The 12,431-nt window shown below is 41.1% G+C and overlaps 1 long non-coding RNA gene across 1 annotated transcript in view; it reads left to right on the forward strand.

Moving 5' to 3' along the window:
- Positions 1 to 12,431, forward strand: part of LOC148889715 (uncharacterized) — a 79,439-nt gene that overhangs the window by 14,099 nt on the left and 52,909 nt on the right. The window contains exon 3 of the long non-coding RNA XR_016116869.1: positions 387 to 479. This is a non-coding gene — a long non-coding RNA (uncharacterized LOC148889715). The remainder of the gene's footprint in view (positions 1 to 386; positions 480 to 12,431) is intronic.

Below are 12,431 nucleotides of genomic sequence, written 5' to 3' on the forward strand. Positions count from 1 at the left end.
GGGATCCACAGAGAAGGCCTTTCAAGCCTTCGCCGGGCCCCATTGTCTTCACGCCAATACACCCTCACACGCCGTTTGGCAACAACGGAGACCCCAATCAATCCCCCGCTACTGCCCCCCCGACCCTACTAGTCTGCTGACCCTTTCCTCTTTACACACACACACAAAAAAAAAAAAAACCCGGGTCACTGCTAAGCAGACGGAAAGTCAATGATCGGCGCTACATTGAAGTGCTAATGGCCGGCGAGCCATTTCACCGCTGAAAAGGGGAAAATTGTTCAGCTATTTATCAGGTTATGGGTAACTTGAAAAAAAAAATGCTGCGCTTTGTGATATGATAATTGTTGCAATTATTATTATAATTATACATTTTTTTCTTTTCCCAGAGTGCCGTTCCCATCAGAATTGAGTACGCGGAGTTCAGGGAACATTTTATCGGCTTACCCGCAACGCCGAAATTGCTCAACTGTGCCGGTACGGTAAGTTTATTTTTATACGTTGGATATGTATTTTGGGTCATATTTCAGCGGAACATTTAGCCGTAATTGAAAATATCAGCCGTCACCCTACAGCAGGGGTGTCAAAACTTTTTGCACGAGGGGGGCAGATTTGGTGTGTTAAAAATGTAGGTAGGGGGAGGGGCAACCATGGCGGATGCTCTTTACATATAACAGCAATTAGAGTAAAGTAAATAAATACATTTATAGATGGATAGACAAAGAAATAAAAATGAATAAATAAATACATAAATAAGTAAATAAATGTCATATAACAGAAAATAAATACATAAATAAATACCTTGATTGGTTGATGGATGGATGGATAGAGTAAAAATAAATACATATCTAAGTAAATAAATAAAATGTCATATAACAGCAATTAAATAACTAAATAGAGTAAAAATAAATACATAAATACATATATAAGTAAATAAATAAAATGTCATATAACAGCAATTAAATAACTAGAGTAAAAATAAATACATAAATAAATACATCTATAAGTAAATAAATAAATACATGTCATATAACAGCAATTAAATAACTAAATAGATGAAAAATAAATAGATACATATATATACATACATAACATAAATAACCAAGTAAATAAATACGTAAATGCCATACAGCAGCGATTACATAGATAAATAAATAGATACATACATAAATTAATAAAATAAATACATAAATACATAAATGTCATATAACAGCAATTGCAATAAACAAACAAACAAAATAAACAAATAAATACATAGAAAATTACATAAATGTCATGTAACAGCAATTAAAATAAATAAATAAACTTAAATAGGTAAATAAATGAATAAATACACGAACACACGAATACATTAAGACATAAATACATGAATAAATGTTATTCTGTGTTTCACATTTGATTTTTTAATTTTTATTTTAACTATCTTGAGTTTTGGTTCATTTGAAACGTACATATCAACATTGAAATTGACATTAAAAATTGAAATTGAATATTCACTAAACGTCATCTTTTAACAAACATTTTTGTAACAGTTGAACAGAAGTCATTGTTCTTTTATTGATTGTCGCCGTTTAAAAATGTATTGTTTTTTAATTTAGAAAATCGGCATTTTAGAGTCAATGACTTATGCACTAAATTGCTGTTCCTAATTGAGCCTCTAGATGGCAGCACTTAACACACGCTACTGCCCAATGTATTCATTCTATGTGCATGATTTTATGACATGAAAATCCGGGCCGGATGAAGATTGACAATGGACCACATTTGGCCCCTGGGCCGGACTTTGAACATGCTAACCTACGGGGAAGAGCGCTGTTGAAAACGGACTGAAAGAGCAAAGTAATTGTCAGTCAAATTAGCAAACATACAATGCTAACTAAACTAAACTAAACAGTCTAATCTAATCAGTTCGGATCATTTGGATTGATCATATATATGCAAAAAAAGCCTTTGTGGGAAAAGAGGAATGATGTTGTTTGAATAACAAGGGGTGATTTGCCTGAAGTTTGCCTTTCAGGCTGAGAAACAACAGTGGGCATTTTGATACATTAGCCAGACGCGACCTCGCGGGCGTCGCCACTTAAACAAATTCCATGTGGACTTTATTGCACTCCTGTCAAAATATTAACAGCAAGTGGCTTGGATTTGCTTCCGCTTGCTGTTTGACTTCCACGTAATAGTTTGCCTCATAAAATGATTGATGGATTCGTTGACGGCGGTCATATTATGGCTAGTTTTTAGGCCAGACTGCTATGTGTTGGTTTTTTTTTAATCCAACCATGAGATCAATTGACTGTGTCAGAGCCAAAATGTGGCACTTTTTCCTCTTGGATTTCAAAATGTATACTGTGTTTTCCAGTGTACAAGGCGCAACCGGCACTTTTTCCATACATAAGGGATACAACGTGACGTTTCCAAAGAAACAGGAAGTTGCAGTCGCCAATGCTAACGGCGATGCTTGAACCTCTCCGAAATGCTAAAAAAAGGGCGGTGTTGACCTCATATGGGCCTATCTGTAATTATTGCTAGCGTTCCAAGCAAACATGCCAATACCACACACCCCAGCGAGCGCATTGCTACCGCCAGCTCGCACAAGGGGGGATGAAAAGCGTCTTGACAATAACACACATATCCCCTAATTGATACAACGAGGCGTCCGCTCATTTAATGAATCGCTAATAGACACCCCCCCCCCCTCACCCCCCACAGCACAGCTGGCCACATTCCGCCTGCCGCAGGCTGCCCGGGGGATCGCGATTGGACGCGTCTGATTAACGCGGGTGCGGGCGATGCCTTGCTGATTGTTATATGAAGGAGGCCTCTTCTTCTTCTTCTTCTTCTTCTTTTTTTGCGCACGAAGGCCAAGATCCTTCCGAGTCATTGATAATGAAGTCTTGATCAAAGAAGCGCCGCATTCCAACGGGCCTGGCGGGGAAACCGGAAAGAAAAGATACAAAGACGACGTCGAGACGGGGTCGGTGGGTGAGGGGGTGAGGGGGGGTGTCATGAAAGGTATTCACATCGGGATTGAGTTTTTTTATTTATTCTCTTTGTTTAATTTTGAAAAAAATCAAAAGATTGACCCACTCGTCAGGCCATCGGGTGGAAAGAAGGCACCTTGCTGGATGCGTTGAATACTTCGATGAACAATATTTTGGACAGTTAGCATGTAGCATGGAAGCCGTTTTTTTTTCAAACAAGACTTTTTTAAACAACTCGAATGATGCCCATTGATAGTGACATTGTCCGCGTTCTAGTCAAACTGTGGCCTTTATTTACGATACGCGCCACAATTAATTGCGCTTGGGCGTTTACCAACGACGGTACGCAAACGCATCGCTTGAATGAGACTCGCGCGTTGTGTATACGCGACTCACTCAGCCGCCGTACTCGCCCGCAACCCGCTGCCCCGCGTTATTTATCTTAATGCGCTGAACAGACAGCCCCTTCGCACGACCCGTAATTTGTAACTAATAACTACCGTGGGCGGAGTGATTATAGCTTTTCATTTGTGCCGGCAGCTTTTTACTACTGCTACCTCTGCTAAAGGGCCCTTGCCGTAATTGTTGGCCATTATGAATATAGTATGTTAAAAGTATGACGGTGGGAGTGTTTTGGGGATGGGGGGTGGGGGTTGTAGCCATGATTGAGCAATTAAACTTTGGCAACTTAATTACCTCTCCACAACAATATGACGATGAGGTGAAAAAAAGCTTACCGGAGTGGAATCAAACGTCTCTGTGAGCTGAGAGTGAAAAGTAAAAAGGCAGGTTTATTTTTAGCTTGTCATTCGGAGATACTTTGCAGCACGCTGACATCCTCTGATGAAAAAGTGCGTCGCGTTCCTTGTTTTTATAATAATAAATAATAATAATAATAATAATAATAAATTTCATTTATAAGCACCTTTCAAAACTCTCAAGGACACTTTACAGTCACAGGATACACGCCAGCGTTCACTCAACCCGAAAGTAACTGAAAGTAAAAAAACAAATAAAAAATAACAAATGATAGAGAGAGAGATATCTATCTCTATATACAGCTAGCTAGCGAGCTAGCTGCTAGCTAAACAGATGAATAGAAAGAGAGACAGAGAGAGAGAGAGAGAGAAAAACAGAGATATATATCTATATATAGCTAGCTAGCTGCTAGCCAAATAGATAAATAGAAAGACAGAGAGAGAGAGAGAGAGACAGAGAGATATCTATATATAGCTAGCTAGCGAGCTAGCTGCTAGCTAAATCGATAGAAATAGAGAGAGAAAGACAGAGATAGATATATATATCTATTCCTCGCTAGCTAGCTGCTAGCCAAATAGATAGAACGACAGCGAGAGAGAGATCTATCTCTATATATCGCTAGTTTTCTAGCTAGCTAGCTGCGAGCTAAATAGGTAGATAGAAAGAGAGAGCTATCTATATCTAAATATAGCTAGCCAGCGAGCTAGATGCTAGGTAAATAGATATAGATAGATAGATAGATAGAGAGAGATATCTACCAATAAAAGACAGAAATAGATATCTATCTATGCATAGCTAGCTAGCTGCTAGCCAAATAGATAGATAGAAACACAGAGAGAGATCTATATCTGTATATAGCTAAATTTCTAGCGAGCTAACTGCTAGAAAGAGAGAGAGAGACAGACAGAGAGATATCTATATCTATATATAGCTAGCTAGCCAGCTGCTAGCCAAATAGATAGATAGAAAGAAAGACAGAAAGAAAGAAAATATGAAAGTAGAAAATTATGTTTTATGGGGACCTGGGAACGGATTATTCTCATTTTAATGGTTTCCTATGGGAAATTAATTTTTGGGATACACACTTTTTGCCTTACACTCTCTGTCTGGAAACCAATTAAGTTCATAAGCCAAGGTATCACTCTAATTCCAAAGAGTTTTTGCGGAAAGCAACATCTGACACGCCGATGTGATTCGGCGGCTGTAATTTGTTTCCGATTGTTTCGTCGGGATTCGTATGTGACGGATGTCAATTGCAATTCGGGATTTCGGCGATAGCGCGCTTCCAAAAGATCAAATTTCGCATTTTGACTTCAGCGCGTAATCAAAGCGACGCCTCTGAATGTGCGAAATAAACAAACAGATGTTGAACGGAGTAAAACAAAAACAAGCGAATAAAAAAAAAAAAGCCGGCGTCCATTCGTCAGCCCGAGTCGGAATGGCACTATGCAAGCGCCTCATTAAGTGGCATTAAAACTGTGAAGGCCCATAATTAGCGAATAAATCCCCCTCCCGTCCCAATGAATTCATCTGCGTTCCATAATTCTTCGCCGCGCAGACGAGCGCCGGCGCTGAATGAGTCTTTTGTGCGCCGCTGTGGGAAAGCTTTGGTGAAATTACACCGCCGCATAATGACGCTAATCATAGATTAGCATTTCAAGATGGAGCGCCACATCGCCGTGCTGCGCCGCGCCGTTCCGTCCGCGTACGCGTGTACGTGTGATTTAAGCAATCTCCTTAAAAGCAGTATAGGTTGCCATTCTCCCGCCGTCGTTTGGCGCAATTTTAAATTACATTTATTATTATTATGATTATTATTATTATTATTAGCTATCTATTAGCTAGCTATTTGCTATATGTTAGCTATCTATTAGCTAGCTATTCGCTATCCATTAGCTATCTATTAGCTAGCTGTTTGCTATCTATTAGCTAGCTAGCTAGATTTCTAGGTAGTTGAGGTACTTTCGGGTCGAGTGAACGCTGGCGCGTGTGGCTGCCGCTGCTCACCCGCAGGAAAACTTATCCTGTGAATGTAAAATATCCTTGAGAGTTTTGAAGGGCGCTTACAAATGAAATATATTATTATTATTATTATTATTATTATTATTATTAGCTAGCTATTCGCTATCTGTTAGCTAGCTGTTCACTATCTATTAGCTGTCCATTTTCTAGCTTTCTTTCTATTTGAGGTACTTCCAGGTTGAGTGAACGCTGGCCCCTGTGGCTGCCGCTGCTCACCACAGAAAAACTTATCCTGTGACTGTAAAGTGACCTTGAGAGTTTTGAAGCCTGCTTATAAATGAAATGTATTATTATAATTAGTATTAGCTAGCTATTCGCTACCTATTAGCTAGCTAGCTAGCTTTCTATCTATTTGAGGTACTTCTGGGTTGAGTGAACGCTGGTGTGTGTGGCTGCCGCTGCTCACCCACAGAAAAAAAAAAATAAAAAATCCTATGACTGTAAAGTGACCTTGAGAGTTTTGACAAGCGCTTAGAAATGACATTTAGTATGTATTATTATTATAATTTCATACATTAGTTTGCTGGCACGCTACACGTAGCGGGATGCTATCGCGTGTCTAAACCATGCGGAACGGAAAGGCATATGACGGCTGATATGACATGCGCGTTGTTATTCATTGGCGGTTGCGTAGCAGGTGTGTGTTTCACTACGCGGTGAGGCAAACAAAGTCTTGTTAATGCGAAGGGGGCGCCGGGTTAGGGTGGTGGGGGGTTTTCAGCCTCCGATGAAAGCGGACAAAGAGAACGATCGAGAGGCAGCGCCCACTCCCGGTCCACCCCGCTTCCAATTAGGACCTGTTTTTGTTTGATGTGACAATTAACATCGGGGGATTCTTGCTCATTAGTCAACGATCGGCGCTTTTTTTCAGGCAGCGCCATGTTTAGCATCGGGCCTCCGTCATGACAGAACTCTTTCTTTGTTTCTCAATTTGCGTTCGAGCTGGTAGGGATTGCGTCCGTATAAGCAAAAATATGTTCTGCATAAACATACTATGTATGTATATATATGTATTATGTATATATGTATGTATATATACAGTATATATGTACATGTATGTATATTTATGTATATATTTATTATGGTTACATGTATGTATATATCCAGTATATACAGTAAAGTCTCGTTATATCGATATCGGATATATCGATAGTCCCGGTTATATCGATATTTTTTGGACTCCCTTGAATATCGCTATAACGAGACTTTACTGTATGTATATGTATATATGTATATGTATATATTTTTTATATATGTATATATTCACCGGAAACATACTTGGCAGTAAAGATGATTCTGATTCTGATTTTTATATATATATATATATGTATATGGTCAACCAATCCTAAAAATATGTAGAATGTAAACTTGATGTAAAACGTAAAAATATTGTTATCAAATTGGATTTCAATTATTTTGAAAGAACTCCCTATGAGTTTTTATTTATTTGTATTTATTTATTTTATTTCTGACGCCAACGTGATACCTCCGACTTTTCTACAGAAGTCTTTTGCATTATCGCCATGTAAATAATCTATCATATCAAGGATCATAAACCAAGAGCGCCATTTGAATTTCATTTCGGCGACCAGTCAATCATTAGCCCGTCTCTCGTCCAACTTGACATCAGTCAAAAACATTTTTTTATTTTATTTTTTTATTTTAGAAGCGCAGAAGGGGGGAGCAAATTGGAAACCGGAAACCAGTGAGCCGCAAATACTCTCGTTGTTCAGTTCACAGGCTAATGCAGATGTTTAACACCCACTCAACCACCCACGGCAGAGCGTCGACATCAGATGGGGGGGGGGGGGGGGGGGCAGCCCTGAATGAAATGTAAATTTCACCTTTTGTGCTCAGTAAAAAAATAATAATAATAATAGCAATGAATGCACGCCATAGCCGTGACCACTAGGTGGTGCCCCATCTCTTCACCAAGTCCTTTGATTCCCTCAACCTGCAAACCACCTAAGACTCAAGAACCATGTGATTGTGTGCCTTTAAAAAATACAGTGATACCTTGTCTTACGAACTTAATTGGTTCCCAGACAGAGTCTGTAAAGTGTGTATCCCAAAAAAATAATTTCCCATAGAAAACCATTAAAATGAGAATAATCCGTTCTGAAGTCCCCATAAAACATACAGTAATTTTCTACTTTCTAATTTTCTAAGCCTTAAAACTACACAAAATGTACCTTATTTTATGTAGAATAAATGTGCTATGGTATTATAATTAAAGAAATAAACTGTACTGTATAATAAAGTCGTTTTATTTACCATTGTGATGGTCGTTGATGGCTTGATGGAATGAAGTGGAGTGGCAAGTTTCATCAGCATTAAACACTTGATGAGGAACGTAGCCTTCTTCTTTCATCATCTTGAGGAATAATCCCTTGTAGAGGCTTTCGTTGCGATAAGTTTACCTAGTTCCTCATCAATTGTGTTCTGTTTAGCTGGGTTGATAGCTTTTTGCATTGAGTGTTCTATGGCTTGTGCGGGTTATTTATGGAGCCTCATTAATGGGAATTTTAACCTTGCAGTCTACACTCTGCCTTTGAACTATCAAAGTTGAATCGAGTCCAAATTGTACTGTTTTCTATCCATTTTCTCACGCTCTCTCTGTCGTCTGCCTGTCTTTTTAATGTTTAACCCCCTGCCCCTCCCTCATTGCTGCATTCTTGACCAATCACGTGGCTTTAACCGACGACTGGGGGTGGGGAATAGAGGACCAAACCAAGCCGGCTGCCATTTTCTTGTTATGGGAACCAGCACGTTCACGAACGACACATCACTCATTGTGGCAGCTCCGTGTGCATCCCGAAAAATAGTTCGTATGCCAAGGTACAATTTTCCTAAATTTAACATTCATAAACCGAAAAGTTCGTAAACCAAGGGGTTCGTAAACCGAGGTATCACTGTATCTCAATACAATTTTGTAGCTTACCCCTAAATACACCACCAAAAAAAAAAAACATTAAATCAACGTATATGGCGCTCGATCTCAATAAGTCATCATCTGAAGAGAGCAAAGCGGGTGGAAGGTTAATGAAGAGGGATTCGCACGATAAATGCTATGGCGCTTTCTTCTGCACAAGGGCCCGTAGTCTCAACCAGGATCCAAGGCAGCAGCTGGAAGCGTAATTACACCCACTGATTTATATACATCATTATAGCCTCCATATAAGTCACCCCCCATTTGAAAAGAGCAGTTAAGCTACTTATACTTTTCAACAAAAAAAAAAAAAAATGCAGTGGTGATTTGCTCTAAAATGAATGTATCCTGTTCCCCGGAGTAAGCATATGGTATATTTCTCAACGATTAATAATTCAGGTGGAATGAGCAAAAAAATTAGTTGGCTCGGTTAGCGGCGCATTTGTCGCACATTAATATGGGCTGACGTTTTGTAAATGAGGGGGGGGGGGGGGGGGATATGAGGGTCAAAACAAAGCACAGGGGCGAAAAAAAAATCATTGGTACACCTGTCATTTTCAAACAAGGCGCTATGATGGGATAGCGGAGAGACCATCTCGCTCGCACCTCTCATGGAAAGAATCCTGATCTTTGCTTTATCGCCCCCCCCGCACACCCTCTTCCACTATGTCAACCGTCTGCATTTCATTCAAACGATTTTCAGAATGAAAGAAGCAAATAATTAGCGTAACGCCCCTTTTTCATCCGACATAATAGTTAACGAAGCTTTGATTGAAATCCAATGTAGCCCTTCCGTTGTTGTTTGGGGGGGGCGAGCTGTAGGATCCAAAAGTGAACAGGTGTTCTTTTCGATGTATCTTGGGTAATACACCCTCCCCTCCGCCCTCAACTCCTTGACACCTTATACTCGATTTTTTGAGATGCACACCCGCATTCAGGAGCCGTTCAATAGTTGGGAGGTGGGAGGGGGGGGAGTGCATTGTTGCTTTAACCTTCTGCGCCGGTTATCCCTCTCACGGGCGCCCGGGCCTTGGCAGCTAACTCTATTGGCTTTTTGTCATGGAGCCTTGGCTTGAGGGAGGGGGTACGGGGGTGTTCAAGAAAAAAAAGGAGGGGGGGGGGGCAAACACATAACACCCCCCCAAAAAAAGCTCAGTGAGAATAGAAATCTCTTTCACATTATTTCTCATGTGAAGTGGCAGTGAGCCAGGGGCCAGAAGAGGCCTATCGTCCCATAATACCCCCCCCCCCCCGCTACAAGCCCCCCTATCCCCATCTTCCAAGCCAATCCTTTCGGGGGTCGTTATGCTTGGCAGATGATTATGGGATGTGAAGAGGAGGCACACGACAAGTTCCACACAGTGACCCCCCCACCCCCCACGCCTTGTTTCTTAAGCAAAAGGGGCTTAACATTGAGTCAATGACCTGACCTCCCACATCCCGCGGTGCTAAGTAGCCGTATTTTGTCATGGCTGGTCTGCTCGATGCCGATAATGGTTGAGGAGATGCTGTAGCGCGCCTCCCGCCGCTCCGAATCCTTGTAGTCATGCTTAGCCTTCCACATGCTGGAGTTATTTATTTGACCGGTACCTAGTAACTACGCGAAATGGGTTCAGTGCGTTGTAAGTGTTCCCGACAAAATGGCCGCCGACTACGACAAAAATGTGCATATGATGAAAAATCACAATACGTGAAACAAACAACTACAGTGTGCTAGCACTAGCGACCGAAAAGTGGCCGTCGGCCCAGATACATATTTGAAACTGAGAGTCGCCGCTCGGAATTAAAGCGGATTTACATTGGACAGGAGAAGCAAACCGATCTCTTTTTTCCCCATCTGAAACAGAGAGTCGCCGTTCGGAATTGAAGCGGATTTATATCAGACAGGAGAAATTAGCCAATCTTTTTTTCGTCTGAAACTGAGAGTCGCTGCTGGGAGTTGAAGTGGATTTACATCAGACGGGAGAACTTAACCAATGTCTCTTTTTTCATCTGAAACTGAGAGTCGCCGCTCGGAATTGAAGCGGATTTACATCAAACAGGAGAAGTAAACCAATCTTTTGTCCATCAACGGACGCAACAATTTCTTGCTGACTTCAAAACAGCTCGTAGCATATCATGGTCACACGGTCTCGAATGAATTCCTTGGGAAAATCATCGGGGATCAGTTTTCAGAAAACTGTAAACTATAAACGCTTGATCCACGTTAGTAGTTTTTCATGTAGACATTTTCAAGACATGTTGGTGTCACATTGACGTGATGTAATGTTAGCCGTTAGCACGTGGAAAGAAAGCAGTCAAAGGCAGGTCATATCGTCAACGGTTTGCCGTCATAAATAAACGTGGAGTGGTTACACTTACAAATCGGGGAAAAGGGGATGATGTGCGCAGAACGTCTTCCGCGACTCTCGTACCTCCTTTTGCTTGAATGTCACCACTCAGCGGAAGGATTTAATGTTGCTTTTAACCCTCGGCGCCTTATAATTACCTTGACATTTACCCTGCGTTCAATCAAGTTTCCAACTGCGGATTTATCGCCGTGACTTTTTTACGCGCCGGTAATGACGTGCCTCATTCTGACCAACCACCACGTTGTTTGATTGGCGGCTAATACGGCGTGTATAATAATAATAATAATAATAATAATAATACATTTCACTCATCAGCGCCTTTCAAAACTCTCAAGGTCACTTTACAGTCACAGGATAAGTTTTTTTGCAGGTGAGCAGCGGTAGCCACACGTGCCAGCGTTCACTCAACCCGGAAGTAGCTCAAATAGATAGAAAGCTAGCTAGCTAGCTAGCCAATCGATAGCTAACGGATACTTAGCTAGATAGCCAGCCAGCTAGATAGTGAATAGATAACTAACTAGATAGCTAGCTAGCCAGTCAGATAGCTAGCTAGCCAGCCAGATAGCTAATAGATACCAAATGATAAGAATGCTAATAATAATAATACATTTCATTTATAAGCGCCTTTCAAAACTCTTATGATCACTTTACAGTCACAGGATACGTTTTCAAATATACAAAATTGATTGATATAAACCAGAGTCATCTGGCCCAACAAACAATGGAGGCCATCGTAGGCACCGGTTTCACGCACCGGTAGAAAAAGAACCGGAAAGTAGCATTAGCATAAGCGCTAGCAAAGGGCCTATATGTGCGGGATTTCAGACCGACCGAGTGACAAAGGACAGAAATACTATTAGCCGAAGTATCCGATGACTCTGGAGAGATGAGGAGCCTAGTGACTGCCTCTCCCTTTTTTTATTGCCCAGGTTATTATCACAACTGCTGGGGAAATCGTCGAAGACGAGGAGATAGGAGTGGCAACGATCCATCCGGGACTCGTTCAATCACGCCGCGCTACCCCTCCTGCCCCCCCTCCCCGAATAGAAATGACATCCGCATCTGAATTAGTAACATTATTCGTCAGTTTGACTCAGAGTGAACGTTGTTCCATTGAAGGTGGAATTAAATGACAAAAATGAGTGCGTCTTTTAATTTTCGGATTATAAATCAGGGAGGATCATTCACCTGCTTGTACCTTAAGGGCAATCACATTATCCTAAGTGACATTTTATCCCCCGACGTTGCCGCCTAATCTCGTTTTGACGTGTAGTCACACACACCAATCATCCGTCTCTAGCCAACCAGGAATTAGACCTCCCCCACCGCCCAGAATTAGATGGCAAATAGATTCCTGTCCTCCACTGCGTCACCAGCCATCCTCACGCAGTA

The sequence above is a fragment of the Hippocampus bargibanti genome, linkage group LG13 (assembly GCF_051943395.1).
Source record: "Hippocampus bargibanti isolate YZ-2025 linkage group LG13, ASM5194339v1, whole genome shotgun sequence".
NCBI classification, from domain to species: domain Eukaryota; kingdom Metazoa; phylum Chordata; class Actinopteri; order Syngnathiformes; family Syngnathidae; genus Hippocampus; species Hippocampus bargibanti.